Source organism: Pinus tabuliformis, chromosome X (genome assembly GCF_031772625.1).
Source record: "Pinus tabuliformis cultivar Carrire ecotype Pingquan chromosome X, CPIR1, whole genome shotgun sequence".
Taxonomy (NCBI): domain Eukaryota; kingdom Viridiplantae; phylum Streptophyta; class Pinopsida; order Pinales; family Pinaceae; genus Pinus; species Pinus tabuliformis.
In genome coordinates this window covers 1,336,543,690-1,336,557,107 of record NC_142308.1, presented here as the reverse complement: position 1 = coordinate 1,336,557,107, position 13,418 = coordinate 1,336,543,690, and positions in this window count along the sequence as shown.

Genomic DNA, 13,418 nt, shown 5'->3' with positions numbered 1-13,418 from the left:
AATACAATGCAAGTCTAGAGGAAGTTATCGACCAACCAACCCTTTACATAAATACAGAGGGTTGTTTAAATAGAAAATATTTACAAACATCCCTTGAACAGGTGTCAAAGGAGAAAATATCTCAAATTATCTATCAAAACAGAGCCAAAGAGATCTGTGCAATGACTGCTTCTAATGCTAAGTTGTGCTGGAAATAAATGCAATAAAATATCTAAAACAGCTGCACATGAGGGAGTAGCCCCATCAAAATGGCTCTTTAGGGCTGCACAGGGTCCTGCAGCTTCAAAAATGGACTGAAAGAGTGCCTTGAGCCACGCGCTGTCCTATGTGTGATAACTGCGCAATTAAGGAAGCAGCGCTGCTCCAAAAATATGATTGGGAACAATGTCTCTGCAATAACTCTGTCTTGAAAGCCTTCATCTATGCCTTTAGGTGGCTTTTAAAGCAACAAAAGAAGTGTTGGTGAGCCTTAGTGGCTGAATGATGCTTTGTTGACTTTGCTGGGCTTGCTTTGCTTTCATCTGCTTTGAAAAACTGGACTGATACTCTTTACTGCATCCTGATACACTTTGGCACTGAATCTGGGCCTTTTCTCACCACTGACACTCTTTAAACTGTCCCATCGCCCCCTTCTGCCTTTTAATGCAAAAATAACTGCTGCTAATGTCCTCCGTGGCCTTTGGGTGCAATCGACGCTTTTGCCGATCAAAACTAGCCTTAAACTTTTTGAAAAATGGTGTAAACAGGAGGAAAAAGTGTTGCCAACTGTGCCGAGGCCGAGACTGGCCCCCTGGAGCAAAACTGGGCTTGGAGCGATCCTAAATGGCTTAAGGATGTATGATTTCCCTTACTGGTGGTGGCGGGCGGGAGCGTTGCACACAAACCTTGAACAATGGCCATTTTATCATAATATGAAAATGCTCTCAAAACACTGCGAAATTGTGAAAATTTGGCGCTTAAGTGGACACTGTAGCAATCATTAAATCCTGGCCGTTGGATCCGGCCCAGGCCGATCCAACGGCCCAGATCTCATCGCAATATCGCATCGGGGCGGACCAAGGGGTGGCACATAAACAATCGCCGAAACCACGCGGACCCGATATGCTATAGGCCCTTCCTATTATTTGGAATCACGTCCGGCCCATCGGCAATGTCATATCGGCAGATTTACAAGAATTTGGTTTGCGGACCCAAAATCCCTTAAAACTGCCCTTTATAACTTTTCGGCTCCGGAATATCGGAGCTTTCCCATTTCGCTGTACAAAGGCCTCCTCTCGAACCCGATAATTTTGTATGCTGCATTTTATTAATAGTTCGGCTCCAGAATAAGCAATGCTATATATGGGGCCGCGACTTAATAAAGACCGTTGATCTGAGGGCCCGAATGGGCGGACGCGATTAAATCGGCATTTCGTTATCAGCGGGGACATGGGGTAGGACTTTATACAATTGCGATCGCTGGAATGGGAGATCACCGACAAGATCTGGGCCGTTGATCTGAGCGGGAGCGATGGACGGCTGCGATGCGATATTGTTGAAAAATGGGGTTTTTTACGTTATGACTTAAGTTTTATAAAAAACTTGAGTTTAAACGAAAAACCAAAAAAGGGGAGTTGTGATAAAAAAGAGTATATGCAGGATATATGGGAAAATATGATGGAGGAAGCCTCCGATAGTGATATCGCATCGAGGCAAAAAGGAATGGGGGCATACATATATAGGCTAGCACTGTTATTACCTCCGACAACGATATCGCGTCGGAGGGGGGGGGGGGGAATCCATCGGAGGAGGGTTTATATGTATAGAAGGGGGCTATAAAGCATCAGAAGGGTTTTTTGCCTTTGAAGAAGGTAAAATGAAATCGGAGGAAGGTTGTTAACGCATGGGAAGGGGTCCGAAGCATGGTGAGAGGGTTTTGAGCCTTGAAACAAGGTTAAAACATGGATAATGGAGGGTTTGCATAGGTAAAAGGAGGGATTTTATGCATAGGAAGGGGTCATAATGCATTTGGAAGATGGTTTGAGGGGGGAAGTGAGGGCTCTTGCTCAGTTTCAGGTAAACTTAGCAATTCCCAAGTGTACTTATGGTTATGTTTCAACCAAGGGGAGGGGATAAGTATATAGGGGAGTTATAGAGATAGTTTTAGTAGGGGAAGGGAAAAGAGATAGGGAGTTACATAATAGAGTTAATAGTTAATGTGATAATGATGAGACAAAGCGCTGAGAATGAAGTCTTAGGCTATCAATGGGGGAAATGACTGATAGAAGAAGTGTGAACATTCCTTTAGTGAAGCAGATCTTCACCAAGGCAGATGATATGGAGAATGATGAATCTAAGAGGTATCAAGCAGATCTTGACCTCTTTAGGGGAAGTTAGTGAGTGATTTGGGAAAGAGGGAGAAGGGGAAGTTAGACATGCATTTCTTGAAGTCCTCCAACTGAAAAATCACCTTCAACTTGTGATATGATAGATATAACACTTGACAATATGAAATGGATCACAAGCCATGATTCTGCAACCACAAAGCTACCTACCCGGCCTATTCACCTAGCATTTTCTCTTCCTTTTGGTTTGGGTGCACTTGAACTAGCATACCCAGCTTTTTGTTCTTTTCTTCTTGCTGTCCTCCTATCTACAACTACACTTATTGCATCCGGGGGCTTAGATTAAGCTGTTGAGCACCCTTGTTTCTCTACCTATCTACAAATCTGCCAAGATTAAGCTATTTGGACAGATATTTATTCTCTATATTCTACAACAAGAAATTGAAACCTAGGGAGGCCAAGATTAAACTGTTTGGCCTACCCATAACTGAAAACTGATCAAAATGGATTACTTATCAAAAATGGAACAAAGCAGTAGCATTAAAACTGGCACACCTTCATGGATACCTCTCTGGTCATCTGTAGCAAATATGGAGCATTGCAGCATGCGTAGTATGCCATATTTGGCATGTAAAAAATGTCGATCATGAAAGATGATTAACCTGCTGTAGCAGGAGGCTAACAGTGGCTCCACTTGGGGATGGCTTTTCCTTGTGACAAGCCAAGAATAGCAGGTCATAATGCCTTGATCCTCTGTAGTTGCTGTTAATTGAAAATCTCTTCCGTGCTAACTGTTGAATGACTAGAACTTTAACTTCTGAATGCAACTCTCCTCCTTAACTGAATCACTGTGAAAAATAAAGCATCGCCTGCTTTCTTCTGTGTGCTTGATATTGCATACACTTTTGCTTGAGAACTGCCTTGTGAAATAAACACAAAAAGGGAATAAAATTGGAGCTCTCCTTTTCTTGTCTTTGAAAGGGTGCTGAAGTAAACTAAAAATCCTCCTTTCTTTTTGGTACTGTTGACTTGAAGACTACAAGCTGCAAACAACTTCTCTTTAACATAAATCACTGTGATATGACAGCGTTGCTCTTGTTGTTTTGCTGAGATTACTGTAGAGACAGAGATTAAAAATAGAGGAATTGCATTGGTTGTGTCTTCACAAACTTTGTTGCTGCTCCTCTAACAATCGGACTGTTTATACAAAATAAAAACAAAAGTGCTGATATATACAAATATCAATGTACAAAGAGATATCTACAAAGCTGCGTTATGTTCAACAAAAGGGATCATTATAATGCTTCAGCATATGGCCATTTATAGGGCCTTCTTCAGCAGTGCTGCCCTCTACAGATTTGAGGAAATATGTGTTATTTCCCTGAACAACAGAAATAACAAATGGCCCTCTCCAAAGGAAATCGAATTTTGCATGTTTTCCCTTGTCTTCTCTTCGTAAGTCCCACCTTAGAACTTTGTTGCCAACACAGAAATTCTCAGCCTTAGTCCTCTTATCAAACATCCTTTTGAGCTTCTCTTGCATAATTTGAACTCTGTCATAGACCTGCTCTCTTGTCTGCTGCAAATGAATTGTTTGGTTTATCCTCCTTTATATATCATTTGGCTCAGCTTGAATCTCTTGCAGTAGCTTGATAATAGGAATGCCCAGTGATGAAGGAAATCTGGCCTCCATGCCATATACTAGCTCATAAGGGCTCATCCCAATGGATTTCTTGGTTGATAATCGGTCTGCCCATAGGGCATTTGTGAGTTTTCTATGCCAATTCTTCTTGTTTTCTTCTAAGGTCTTCTTGATAATACTGATCAGGCTCTTATTAGATGACTCGTCTAAGCCATTACCTTGAGGGTAATAGGCTGTGGAATGGCCTAAAGTGATATGGAATTTATGGCAAAAATTGATCATCCTTTTGGATTTGAAAGCAGCGGCATTGTCAGTGATGATCTTCTCAGGGTAGCCAAATCTAGACAGGATATTGCACTCAAGGAATTGGATAATGGTGGTGTCATTGGCCTGCCTGCATGGAATGGCTTCAATCCACTTGGTGAAATAGTCGGTGGCAGTTAGAATCCACTTATTCTGGCCTGAGGAAGAGGGATGGATTTCTCCAATGAAGTCAAGACCCCATTGTTGAAAAGGCTTTTCGGTTGAGACTACAAACTAACCCTAGTTCTACAGACTAACCCTACCAGTGCAAGGAAAAAGACGAAAGTAGCGGGAATGTATGCCATTGACTTCTAGAAATTTAGAATGCATGTGACTAAGCCACTCTTGCAGTGGAATCTGAAATGGAATGTCTTTTTGTATTTTTGAGTAATCTTGTAGAATTATTATTATGCATGTGCTTAACTGTTTGACTATGCAGAGGTTGATTGATGGAAGGAAATGGTGAGGGTGCTACAGGAGTTTGGGAAGGTGAGAAGAGGGCCTAAGGGGTCCCTAACACCCTTCCAAAAAGTTTCACAGTGATTGGATCTCGAAAAACCGCTCTCGTGATCTGCTACATTAAGTCTGCAGGGGTTCTACAGGATGTTCCGAAAGGAGATTTTGGAGGGTTTATGGTGGAGGAAAGGTGGAGAAGTGGAAATGGAGGTTGGATGAGGGTGTGAAGAGGTTTATAACCTAGCAGATGAAGTGGAGAAGTGATGAGGATGGTTGGATTTGTAGAAGGAGGGGTAGAGCAATGTTGCACAAAAATATGGAAATTAGGCCAAAGTGAGAAAGTGTGGGAAATGAAAGGAAAGAATCTAAGTTAGAGGATGGAACGAGTTGTGTTGATGGAGGAAGTGTAAGTAGGAAGGTTTCTCAGGTGTTCTACACACTACTTCTGCAAACTGACCAAACAAAAATCATGCAAATCGAGTATCTAGCTATTCTAACCTAATTTGACCTAGGAACTAGCAACCATGATGAACATCAATCCCTTGGTAGAAAATCCTGTGAAATAACTTATGAAAACCAAGCAAGAATGAATTTAAGCATGTAATCACATCTGGTATCAACTTTTGCAAATGAGAAAATAACACTAGCAATTGCATGAAGAAGCAAGAACAATGTTTTTGTGGCAGCAAGGACACCGTGGTCTCAGCTCATCGTCGCGAGGAGGGAGAGGTGAGATCCAAGGTTGCTTTATGGTATTTTTCAAAGATATTTTCTGCCTTCAACCTATCAAATCACTTTGAAACATGAAATCTTTTTCAATCATCAACACTGACCTAGATAACCAAGCAAGATTCTAATCTACCAGCAAAAACTATTTTATGAAGACAGTAAAGAAAAACATATAACAATACATGGAGGGGGTCCTGGCACTTGGGTTGGGCCCAACCCCAAGAGCTACAGGCTCCTAAAAGAAACTCAAAACTGATGCAACATAAAACTGGTTTCCATTACTCAAAAACAACCATGTCCAAAATGTGTTACAACAGAAGCTCCAAAATGGGCTGAGAAACAAAGCAACACTATAGTGCGAAATACAAATGTTCAAAAAGTAACCTATGAAGGTTGGAAGCCTTCCTACTTATGCACTATGAGGACCTCTAGCAGTCCTCCTTAATTCAAGGGGCTTGGCTGCTCAAAACTGTAGTACTTAGCCACTTCATAAAAGCTGCTCGACTGCCTTTGGAATCAACTTTGGTGGGTTGTTGAACTCCAAGATGATGGTGGAGAACTCGAGGAAGGGGTCATTTAGTGTAGGAGACACCCTTCCTACAAATCCTCAGCCTTGTCCCCTCGTGTTTGGCTATCAAATGGTCCATAAATGCTTGACCTTGGTCCAAAAGTTGTCCAAAAATCTGCAAAAAACACGTATTAGCCTTCATGGTCAAGTGACTATTCTCATTCATTCAATTAACATAAACATACTTCAAAAACATACATAAACTATGAAGAATGGTGGATAAATGGAGAACAATAGGCAAAATTAGCCCAATAAGTTACCCATTTTTTGGGCTCATCATATGGCCGCTACAACTGGAAAATTTTTGTTAGAGAATGTGTTAACATGGTTTGGATGTCCAAAAATACTAATGAGCGACCACAGAAAGCACTTCCTGAATGAGACTATTAGTGCACTCACTGAGGAGTTCCAGATATATCATCAACAAAGCACACCATACCATCCACAGGAAAATGGGACCATTGAAGCTTTCAACAAAATCTTTGAGACTGTGTTAACAAAGGTATGTAATGCACACTGGAATGATTGGGATTTGCACATACCTACTGTGCTATGGGCATATCGAACAACGTGCAAGAAGTTGACGGGTCAGACGCCTTTCTGGTTAGTCTATGGAAAAGAAGCCATCATGCCAATGGAATACATTGTACCCAGTTTCCACATAGCAGTGATGATAGGCATGGCAGACCGTGGAGCTTTGGAAGAGAGGATCATGCAACTGGAAGAACTTGAGGAGGAATGGTTTCTGGCAGGATTCCATCAACAGGTACAAAAGCATCGGGAAAAAGCTTCGCATGATCACCATATAAATATGCACACGTTCAAAGAAAATGATCTAGTATTTCTACAACACCAAGTTCGAGAAATTCCCTGGAAAGCTCCGAATGCATTGGTTGGGACCCTATGTAGTACAAGAAGTCACAAATGGGGGTGTAGTCCAGCTTGCCAAGATGAATGGAGAACCTTTCCCAGGCAGAGTAAATGGCATTTGCCTGAAGCTCTACACGGGTGGGCCAACATCATGACTAACTGATTAAAGAACAGCCTCACCACTCCAGGCAGTTGAAAGAGAGCGCGGGACGTTAAAGCAGTCTATGGGGAAGTTGCATAACAATCAAGGGGTGCGTAGAATTGGTATGTCACCAGGGTCGCAGTTGCGTAGAAGGGGCTGCGCTGCTACGTGGACAAGCAGAAAGGTGACCATTGCTGACACTATTCATGACAAGATGTCTGAGTTATGGAAAAAGGGAGCAAGCGGCGGGCAATTAAGAGATGCGTTATGAGCTCAATCTAGCACGATCTACTACAGGCTTAACATTACAACACCAAAAAAGGAGGGAACCAATGAATTTGAATTTCAAAATGTTTATAAATCATAGGGGGCATTCGCCAAACGATCTGTGAATTTGAGGAAGGTAAGCTATTGTGCCTCCCCGCTGAGATGGAGTTGTTCATTATTTACACTCAAGGAGTAAGCCCAAGTGTTGTGATATGGCCAATAGAGATGCAGGAATTTCTGGATCTTATGGTGTCAACGGTCATGGGCACCGCGTAGATTTCAGCACCAATGCTAGGGGATGTACTGGAAATTCTTAGACACGAAGCAGAACTGGTCCGAATGCCGCTGCCTAACCCATGGGCTGGCTGGAAAACCATAAAAGATAAGGGAAAGCCTGTAAATACAGAGCCAAATTATGGAATTGCAGTTAATAGTTCGCCTCACATGCACCCTGAATATTGGGATCTCGCGGATAGCAACAACTGTCTCACAAAATTGAAACACAAGCTGCAGTAGACAATGCATATAGGTGACCATAAATTAGCGACTTGCTGCGTTGGCACGAGGAATTCCTATACATGGCACCCCAACTTGAGCTAAAATCCTATGAGGGTGTGCTCTGTGTTAACCAAGAAAAGCAGGATGAGCATCATCAGTTGTGCGAATTAGTGAAGGCAATTGAGCATGAGCTAGAAGAAGAGTTGCAGGAGACAAAGAAGGAGTAGCAACATGAAGTGTGTCACTCATAGGAATGGTGGACCGCAAAGCCTAGGAAATATGTATTGCTGCACCAACGAGTGACTCGGGATGAGTCACGATGATTGTGTTGGGGGCCTGTTGGTTAGCAGACGCCCCACGTAATAGTTTTGGGGCTTAGAGCATAGAAGTTAGGGGAATAATATTGTAAATCTCTGAAATGTGCGGAGCACAAAATGTAATAGGTCGAGTCAAGGGGTTGCTTGCCAAAAAATAATATTGAATAATAAAAAGTAAGTCGATCTACCCATGGTCTGCAGACCATGGGAATGTATAAATAGAGTGAGGCTTTAAGGATAGAAGGCAGTTTTTTTTCTGGGCTAGATATGATGTAATATGGGTTGGTAAAAGTAATAATAGTTCTGCTTCTATAAGTTCAAGTCAACGGTGTCAGAGGGTAGATATAGGCTTCGCCACTGTGTGGATAGAGGCCTGATAGAGTCCGCAGCTATGTGTGCGGACCCCTGCAGCTGTGTGCACAGGGCAGAAAGAAGGTTGTACTGGAAAGAAGATATTAATAAAAATAAGTTGTTTATGAAATATCGCGGATCTGTTGTATGTTGTTGTTGGAAGGGAAGATATTAATAAAGATAAGTTGGTTCTGAAATATCGCGGATCTGTTCTATTCTGGTTTATGCATTTGTTATATTAATTTATATCCTTTTATGATTGTGCACACTAGGTTTCATTGTTAAATGTTTGCTTAAATATTGTACAAGAAGATCAGATCTGTAATGAGTTCATTAATAAGAAGGTACAACCGCGCGGAAGCTCGATACTAGTATAGAGTGGCGCGAGGCCACAAAATGGTTCGCGACCCCTCCAGATCACATCAAAACATCCCAAGGGTGTGGAAACCTGGTTCCAGCACCCTACCCTGCTAGCTCGGGTTAGACCTCAATACGCGCTCCGCGGGCTATTGCCGAAAGGGCCGATAGCTGCGGGATTTGTTTGGCTAATAACTCTTTTGAACCTGGGTTAGGGTCCAATAAGCCAACAGTTGCGGTAAATCTAGGTTTTGTGTTGCCTCGGATGGCTTAAGAATCCTTGATGGTGAATTTCGGTATATACGGTAAAGCCTAGAGGTGGTTTTCTCTCTGTTGGGCCTAGTAATACCGAGTTGGGATATGCAGTAAAGCCTGGAGAGTGGGTCTTGGTTTAGGGCCTAATGATCTGGGTTTGGATTGTGGTAAAGCCTGAGAGATTAGGAGGCAGGAAAATTCCTCATGGTGTAGGGCAAGAATATAGTGGCATCCATGCTTTTTTTTCCTAGTGATTGGGTGGAGATCACGGTAAAACCTATTATGATGTGTTCATTGTGTTTGCCTAGTGATCCATGATGGATTACGGTAAAGCTTGGTTTCTGTTGATGAGGATGAGGTGGTTTAGCCTTGTTATGCCCTGGTTGGCTCTTTTGGTTGAGTTCCACATTCATGTTCAGAATATGGCACCGAGGTGAATGGTTGAAGAGAGATTTGGTTCAACCATTCCATGGTCAGGTGGAATGCGGTAGTCCCATCTCTAGTTGCTTTATTGCATTAATTATTGAGAAATTCATTCCCTTCGTTTCTATGTGCAAATGTATTGATGTATATGCGGATTTTGATGGCTGATATGTTTATGGTAATTATGTTCCTATTATGCTGGTTATATATATATATATATATATATATATATATATATATATATATATATATTATGAGAACGACTATGTATGTCTCTCAACATGTTTTTACTTGTAAATGAATGGATAATGCATCTATGGTGTAACAGATGATAATGAAAAAAATGACATGAGGGAACAATGGTTCATACCGACTCTCAAATAACTATGAGATCCCTACATTTAATTCTATTGTTTACAGTTGTAGGTTACATGTTGATGATATGTTTGACAAAATCCATGGCATGGCTAGTAGGGGTCTGGTTACAATCGTGTTCATCTTATTATTTTTGCGTCATTGTTTCCCTGTAATTTCACTGATTTGAAGCCATCATTCCATTTTGGGTAGTGGCCTGGGCTCTAGTCCTGAAAAAGTGGTTTAAATCCTAGGGTCACTAACACAAAACTGACAATTTTGGCCTTTGGTCGCTGGCAGGAAAGCTTGTGAGAGCGACTTTAGGTTGCTGGTCACTACCTTTCCCATTGAATGAGAGCGACTATGGCCTAAGAGATCCAGTACATCAATGGGACTCAGGGATAGGCTGTCTGAGTGGTTGACCTATCTCCTGAGGGTTCTTTTGATGATGTTGGATGACTATGTGTGATGTTTCCATTGATTCCACTTCCTTAAGGTCACATACGAGGTCAAATATGGTCATAGTAGCCTTTCGTCTCTTGTTTACCTCGGTTGGCATGGTTACTTGGGTGGATGTGGGAGGAGGGTGTTACATTATTTATAAACATTTATATGTATAACTTATTTATTTAATTTAATTTAATATTATACTTATAATATTGTAACCTAGTCCTACTTATTTTTTAATGCATAAAATTTATATTATATTTCTTGTAATCATGTTTACTTTTATCACAATGTTTTCAACACCGGATATAGGAATATGTTTACAATTTCATTTTCTTAAGCCCCAAGGGATAGTTCATTTGGTCAAGTTCTCATTTCTAAGTACCTTTTAAATTGGGAGGTCACAGGGTCAAATCTATTCGACGCCCTTGGGGCTAGCCCCTACTAGTTTGGTCAGCGGGTAGATCCCTTCGGGTTGATCTACCTAGATTTTCTTGTGGATGTAGTTGTGACTCAGTGTCCATGAACCACATAAAAAAAAAAAATCCTTTTTAATAAGTTTTTATTTCTTATGATATATTCTATCCTTTCGATGTTATTGTGATAGGGATGGGTATTCAAAAACACTTTTAAATTTTCAAATATAGTTTTATTATCACACTAATTTATATAATTAAGTTTCAATCATTGTTTGTTTGATAAATAATTTAAAAAAATTATAATATAATAATATAAATACTATATATTCTCTTAACATAATTAATTTATAAAACATTACATTCCTCTCACACAATTGAAAAATTAATTTATAAAATATAAACATAATCATGTTTTATTTTATTTTTAAAATGATCGTTATCATAATTTTAATTTTATATGTGAATATTTTCCATACAATATTTTTTTTGTCAGAGGGAAATATGTAACAAGAACCATATTATCATAGCTTCCATCCACAATCACATAGTGTTGCTATCTAGAAAACCTCCAGACCCATGATAATAGCCTATAAATTATGGCTGGCAAGATAAGCCAAAAGTTACCTCTTTCGAGATCACCCATGGGGTTTGAACTAGTGAACTTTACAAACGAGTGCATTAATAGAACATTCAATCACCAACAAGTCCCCGCCTCGTGGGATTATCTTTCATACAAATCTTATTGCAGTCATAATAATTAAATTAATATTTAAATAATAAAATTAATTTTTTTATTTGATTATAGGGTATAGAATAGACGATGATGGGGTGTTCTCTTAAATCACTTCATGGTGTGAAGGTCACCGGTTTGAGATTTTGTGGGAAAAAATATACCCATGTTAAGGGCTAGTGTGGCCCACACTTGGTGCATATGGGGTGATTTTGATGGCTGAGATGCCCCTGGGTTATGGTTTCTTAAGCCAAAGGTTAACTATGTAGTCATATTAGGACTCACACAACTTAGAAAAAGATATATATATATATATATATATATCTTTATTTATTGAGAAAAAAAATTGTGAAATGTTTTTATGAGAGACATAATTTTTGAAGTTATGTCACTCTCTTTCATCTCTTCAACATAAGCTAAAATATCTAATCATAATAGATAACGAATGCCAATGATATACTCATTAGGTATTTAAAATGTTACATGTGAGAATTAAATCAATAACAACATTTCTCCTTACCTTCTAAACTACAAACAAGATAAAATATTTATTAAGCAATTACATATCAATGAAAGTTGATATAAATATCAATTAATTTAATTTAATTACACAATTTAAACATGGATCCATATTTAACTTCATATCTATTACACTCCAAGAAGGATCAAATCTCTCAATATAAAAACCTATTTTTGATTGAGGAAAAGTTTAGATGGATCTATATTGGTTCTTTATAATCATCATTAATGCGCCTAGAGCTAGCGTACACCCCAGTATGGAGAAGATGTTGTTGTGGAGCTTTAAATCACTGAGGCATTAGATCTAAAATTAAATCAAGAAATAATAATAATATAGATTCAATAATGCGGAGATGGGAGATATTGTATTTGTTGGAATCACGATTTCCATTACACCAAAACCCATAGGTGATAGTAAACAAATGCATCGCCAAAGTTAATGAATCCTCGAGAGGAATTTAAGCACATGTCACAAAACACACGGGGAATGTATTATCCAATTCCTAATAATATCCCCCCCACTACGAGTTAGGTGTGATTCGAACTCGAGACATTGGGATCTCATACCACTTGATGAAAACTTGGAAATTACTCAGAGGCAGAGGGGTGAATCTGTAATTTTATGTTTCCAATTTGTAGCTCAAATTAATTTTCTTTTTCTATTATCTTGTTATGCAACTAATGACTTATTTATATGCTAGACTATTAATGGTTTCTTTCCATATATACTTATTCAGAGTTCAGGAGAATTCACTCAACATTCAACAAACAATAAATGAGGACACCATATATAAATGGAAATCCATAAGGGGGAAAGACATGAATTTTTATTTTTTATTATTTATTTATTTATTATTTTCTTTTATTATTTATTTATTTTTTTTTTTTTTTCTGAAAGTGATGTGAAGGAAATTACCTACTCCCCCATTACGCAAAATTTTCTATAGGCTCCAACCTATAGGAGGCTACTACCTCAAGGAAGCTCCAACTCCCACACAATTTTTTGTAGGCTACAACCCACAAGAGGCTCCTATCTCAACAAGCTACAACTCATTCTTTATCAAGCTACAAATTGAAAGGAGTTTGCAATCTCCCAATCATAATACAAAGTTAAGTTTTTTGGTTGCTTGAGATTAATTTTTTCTCTCAAATCTGCTACTCATCTTCTCTTCTTCTCTTCTTTAATTTTATTCCTCTTCTATTACTTTTATCTCCTTCTCCTTACCAGAATGCTACTCATGAACCCTCTCATAAAAACTACTTAACATCAAAAAGTTATATTCTCGTTCAACAATGTATATTTTATAAGCATAGCTTATTGACTATTTGTATTCTAGGTAGTAATACAAAAAAAGGAGTTGTCTCCTGGTCTTCTAAGGATGTTCCCAATGTGCCTCTCCATTTTCAGATTTAAAATTTAGAATTTCGTAATAAAATGGGGCTAAAA